Raw genomic sequence first — 6,178 nt, 5'->3', positions numbered from 1 at the left:
CACCTCCCTGAGCTTCAGGAATGAGAAAGCCAGTTGCCACCTCTTGCCTTCCATGTCAGTTTCTAGACCACCAACGGTAGGATAACCTCTCTGGCGGGGACACACGTTGAGTTGAGCTTGGTGATGTGGTGGGTCGAGGGCTCACTGAACAGTGTGACTCTTGGAGGCAGACTTTGAGCTCTGATCTGGACCCCTCGATGGTTGTTTGACCCTGGGATGTGGCTCCCCTTCTCTCGGCCTCAGTTTCCTTCTCTGTAAAATGGAGAGACTTGTAGTCCCTACCTTGGAAAGCTGTGGCGAGAATGAAATGAAAGAAAATGGTTCCTGGCACATGGGAAGTGCTCCAACAATGTCATCCTTGGTGATATCATTGTCATTCTTGTTACCTGAGCTCCAGGATGTTGGGTCTTATCACTGAAGTCCCTTCCAGCTGAGATGGTGCATGACTGCCATTGCCTCCCTGGCTCCCCTGATGTCAGTAGGTTGGGGAAGGATAATAAGTCCTCTGTTCTCCAGCCTTCAGGCCCATCCCGGCACACAGAGCTCATGTCCCATGGGGGCCTGGCAGGAAGGGGCGGGCGGGTGTTTCAGGAAAAGACGCTACCCAACTTCACAGTAAAAACAGCTATAAGAACACCTCAAAACGTGGAACGGCAGCCAGAAAGGAGTTTCTCCAACAGGACATGGCTAGGCCCACACAGGGTGCTAACACCGGGGTCAGTGAACACTCACTGGGCAATTCTGAGTACCAGGCCCCATTATGCCTCAGTTCCCCACGCACTCTTGACCCCCAGCCATGCTTTGAGGTCCACATCCTACACACCACATTCCATTATTTTTCTAAGTCATGTTAAATCTGGGATTTTGAGCCCCCATTCACAAGGCAGATGAAACAGTCCATCTCCATCCTGTCTAGGGTGGGGCTCCTCTGTCTCCCTAGGGTCCTACAAGGTTCAGTTGTGAGGTTTCCACGGAGCCTGGAGGATGGGGCTGACCTCTGGTCTTTGGTAACATCTGGTCCTGATGAATAGATGGCCACCCTGCCCTCAAGATCCTGTGTCAGAGATGAACGGCACAGACTTCTGGCCACACTGGGGCACTTGTCCAAAACAGCCATGGCCGTGGCTCCCAGGTCCTGACCACCCACGATCCCTTGGCTTCCTGGAGTTCGGTGGATAAGTAACCCTCCTCTTACCCCGTGGGAGCAGGGAACCTCTCCACACTGGCTCCTGTGGCACCCCAGAGGGACTGAGCCCCAGGTGTCCACGGGTCGCTTGCTTGATACACACTTTTAGGGGCTGTCTCCCTCCCTGCCTCACTTTCCCCCTCTTCTACCAATGTCTCCTGGCACCACCTCCCAAATCAACTACCCGCTCTCAATCCTGGTCTCAAGCTCTGCTTCTGGGGAACCCAAACCAAGATGAACATTTGTTCTGCAGGAGCAAGCATCTTACAGACCTTCACTTCCACAGCCTTCTCTACAGCCTATGGCACTCCGACCTGACAAGTGAGGACATTGAGGCTCTGACGGCTCAGCCTGACTACCAAGCAGCCCCTAACCATCACACCATACTGCCTCACTCTACTCTCTGCTCCCTCATCACTCTGCAGGGTCTCTGGCCCCCATAAAGAAGAAGAGAGGTGGTCTTCTGTCCAATCCCCTTTCAATTTGCACCCCAAAGCACAAGCAGCATCTGTACACCTCCAAGGCAGGAGCCCCAGATCCGAAGCTCCAAGATTTCAGCCCCTTCTTGGACTGGGGGAGGGAAAAGTCCTTGGCTTCCTTCTGAGCCTTAGCAGCAAACAACAAACACCAAGTGATGTCTCGGTAACTTTCCTGCCTCAAAGCAATCATTGTATTTGTCTTACAGATGAGAATTCAAGTGCCCACAAAGTCATTGAAATGGTGGGCACCCAAGCCTTACGCACTTACCCCAGCCTCCCATCTGAATCCACAGCAGGACAATGACCCAGTTTTCTTGTTCCTCAAAATAACAGGACAACTAATAGCCTCTGTTCCCTTAGAGTTACTCAGTTCCCAGCACAGGGCTAAACACTTTCTGTGGGTTAACGTTCCCATTTTACAGATGAATAGACTGAGGCTCAGAAACAAGGGTAAAGATGTCTTTTACCTCTCTGTGTACAAGCTCTTCCCAGAGCTTCCTTTTCATGGAGGAGACACTCAGGAAATCTCCCATCTCTTAGCAGAGACTAGTCAATAAGGTAAACAGAATCCATGGCACTTCAGCCAAAATATTCCCTCCTATTCTATTTAGAGGAGGCAGATATTGGAAGGGAAGGGAGACCTTGTGCGGTCTCTGCACTTCTACCAACATCCTGCACCAGCCCTCGGTGGCTCAGATGGAGAAGTTCACCCCAGAGCCTCTTTCTGCCAGAGGCAGGCTGATGGCAACTGACAGTAATCAACAGAAATAAGGAGGACCTCCCAGCTCCTGAAGCATCTTCCAGGAAAACAGTCCATGATTTTACGAGATCCTAGGAAAAGTGCATCCCATCTGAAATATTGTCCCCAACCATATTAACGTTAGCCATTAGTTTTGACACTAGCTAACAACATTATCCTAGCATTTCTGTGCAGCTGCTGCCTTCTAGAACCAGCCCTTCCACCCCAGCCCCTCTGCCCCATGCCTCCAGCTCAAGAATGGAGTTCAACACCTGCCCTGACTGCATCTCTGATGGTGAAAGGGAAAGGAATTATCCACAAGGAGAACTCTATGGAAAAATCTAAAACCCTCCTAGAGGTGAGTCCTGCCCATCATTGGGATGGCTGTGCTGGCTGGGGGATGTTGACACAGCCAGTTACACGCATTTACCATGTGTTACCAGTACCCACAAGAGAGGACCTTCACAGAGCAGTTTGGTTGGAAATGAGGACTCAAGGTCTTGGAGCTGCGTACATAGTAACATTGAATTTCCCTTTCACTGGGTAGCCAGTTTCCTCTCTGAGCCTTGATTTCAAATCCCAGTTTTGTCACATACATGCTGTGTGTGTGTATGAGTAGAATACTTAGACTCTCTGGGTCTCCATTTTCTCATCTGTAAAATCAAAATTATTTAACTTCTATGCAGAGTACATCATGAGAAACGCTGGACTGGAGGAAGCACAAGCTGGAATCAAGATTGCTGGGAGAGATATCAATAACCTCAGATATACAGATGACACCACTCTTATGGCAGAAAGTGAAGAGGAACTAAAAAGCCTCCTGATAAAAGTGAAAGTAGAGAGTGAAAAAATTGGCTTAAAACTCAACATTCAGAAAACTAAGATCATGGCATCTAGTCCCATCACTTCATGGGAAATAGATGGGGAAACAGTGGTAACAGTATCAGACTTTATTTTGGGGGGCTCCAAAATCACTGCAGATGGTAACTGCAGCCATGAAATTAAAAGATGCTTACTCTTTGGAAGAAAAATTATGACCAACCTAGATAGCATATTCAAAAGCAGAGACATTACTTTGCCAACAAAGGTCCATCTAGTCAAGGCTATGGTTTTTCCAGTGGTCATGTATGGATGTGAGAGTTGGACTGTGAAGAAGGCTGAGCGCCAAAGAATTGATGCTTTTGAACTGTGGTGTTGGAGATGGTGTTGGAGAAGACTCTTGAGAGTCCCTTGGATTGCAAGGAGATCCAACCAGTCCATTCTGAAGATCAGCCCTGGGATTTCTTTGGAGGGAATGATGCTGAAGTTGAAACTCCAGTACTTTGGCCAACTCATGCAAAGAGTTGACTCATTGGAAAAGACTCTGATGCTGGGAGGGATTGGGGACAGGAGGAGAAGGGGACAACAAAGGATGAAATGGCTGGATGGCATCACTGACTCAATGGACATGAGTCTGAGTGAACTCTGGGAGTTGGTGATGGACAGGGAGGCCTGGTGTGCTGCGATTCATGGGGTCGCAAAGAGTCAGACACGACTGAGTGACTGAACTGAACTGAACTGAACTGAAAATCAAAACTAAAATAAGCAACTTTGGGGACTTCCCTGGTGGTCCAGTGATTAAGAATCCGCCTTCCAATGCAGGGGAAGTGGGTTCGATCTCTGGGTGAGGAACTAAGATCCCACATGCCACAGGGCAACTAAGTCCGTGCACCGCAACTACTGAGCCCATGCACTCTAGAGCCTCTTCTCTGGAATAAGAGAAGCCCGTAAGTCTCAATGAAGACCCAGGACAGCCAAAAATTAATTAATTAATTATTAACTAAGCAACTTTTGGGGAACCCTTCCTATGTGCCAGGCTCTGACAGCCTCATGACTTGCCCTACTGACTCTTCACAATACCCAAAAGACATAGATAGATTTATTATTCCCATTTTGCAGACATGAAAAGTGAGGCTCAGGAGGGAAAGTAACTGGCCCACACTTACACAGCTACTGAGTGACAGTGGGGAATTGAACCCAGACCTGTTTGGCTGCAGAGGCGTGGCATGGGTGACATATATGGAAAGGGCATGGGGAGCGGCCACGGGTGGTCACTGGGCCCTTCCCACGCTTGCCTCCACCCCTCACCTGCTCTCCTCCACACATACTCCAACATCCATCTTTGCTCCCTTGGGTTCTGTGACCTCTGCACCCTGCAATAGCAGCCTCCTTGGGTCCCTTCTGAGAGCTGGAGGCTCAGCTGGAGGCTCTGCCCCAGGCTCCACAGCTCTGAAGTGGCTTCTAAGGGAAAGGGCCCACCCCCCAAACCACAGGCCCCCACACATTTCCTCCTTGGGGTCTGCTGACCCAGGACTAGAGCCTGATTCTGGGACCCCAGTGACTGGCCTTACCAGTTTTAGTCAGAAGCCCCTAACAGTCTGGTGCCAAGAGGACCTCTCCCTCCACTGAAGGGCTCCGCTGAGCGCAAACCCCGCCAGGAGGCTGGACTTCCTGCCCTGCTCCTTTCCACCCGAATTTCAGAGCTCAGGTTATAAAAGTCTTGTCTTTCTGAGAAGCTGGTGACTGAGGCCAGGCAGAGGTTCCGGACAGCCCTATTCTTGGAGAGGTAAGGACAGGGAGGCTAACTTGGGCATTTCTCAAATATTTCTTGAGCACCTACAATAATGTGGTGATGTGGCACAGAGATCCGTTTCCCAGTTTCTCAGCCAAACTGGGTTTGAATCCAGGGTCCACAGCTACTAACTCTGTGACCTTGGGTGAACCACCTCTCCTCTCTTTTGCCGATTTCTGTAAAATGCGCCTGCTTCAGTGATCCCAGACTATCATAGTAAGGATTCAACAATGCAATGAAGCTCATAAAGCTTCCGTCATGGAGCGTGCTACACAGAAAAGACTCTAGTCTCAGCCAGTATGATTCAAGACTGGTGTGACATGGAGAGGGCTAGTGAGAAGTACTAAGGGCAAGAAGCGAGGAGAGACGCGACTTGGGTGAACTGATTGAGAAAAGTGCCTGACATGGGCACTGGCTAAACACTGGCTGGATGAGGAGTGGATGAGTTTCAAACCACCCCAGTAGCTGAATATAAATAGTTTATACCGTGAATACAAATTTCCCAGTCCAAACTTCACAGCTGCAAGCAAACAAGAAGGTCTCTTTCTCTAGGGCCCAATTTAATCACTAGTTTGAGTTCCTGCCATCAAGCAACAAAAACCTGGATGTTGCTGATTCAAGGCAGTGCCAGGATGCTCTCGGGCGCTCCAGAATAGGCTCAGCCACTTTGGGGGCATCCTGTCCTTGCTCAGGGCCAGCATCTACTCTCTGGGTGGCTTCTTCTTGGGCACTGGGATGGAGGTGTGCTGCTCTCTAATGGGTCCTGCTTACGCTGGCATGTGCCCTGGAGGGGTCTTCATCCAGCTGGTCTCTGCCTTGCAGTTCCAAAGGCTGCATCTCCTGGGCACAGCCTTGCCCACCTGGAGAGCCCCCTGCCGCAGGCTCTGGGGTCCCAACTATACCCCCTTGGCTGCCTGGGCAGGGCTGAGGTTCAGCAGGCAGGAACCAGTACGAAAGTACTGTTTGAAATATTGACATATCTTCCTACTAGTTGGTAAAAAGCCCTGACTTCAAGCCCCTCAAGTGCCTACCCTGGCCACAGTGGTGCTTCTTCCAGAACCCCTACCCCATGTCCTCTCCTCAAGATTCAGAAACCTCCATGGTTAAACGGGAGTACTACCTCTTTTAATGTCTCACAATATCACATAGCCACGTTAACAGCT

This window comes from Oryx dammah, unplaced genomic scaffold, assembly GCF_014754425.2.
Source record: "Oryx dammah isolate SB20612 unplaced genomic scaffold, SCBI_Odam_1.1 HiC_scaffold_10, whole genome shotgun sequence".
Taxonomy (NCBI): Eukaryota; Metazoa; Chordata; class Mammalia; order Artiodactyla; family Bovidae; genus Oryx; species Oryx dammah.
The sequence above is the reverse complement of the archived record's forward strand: the minus strand, read 5'-3'. Positions refer to the sequence as shown.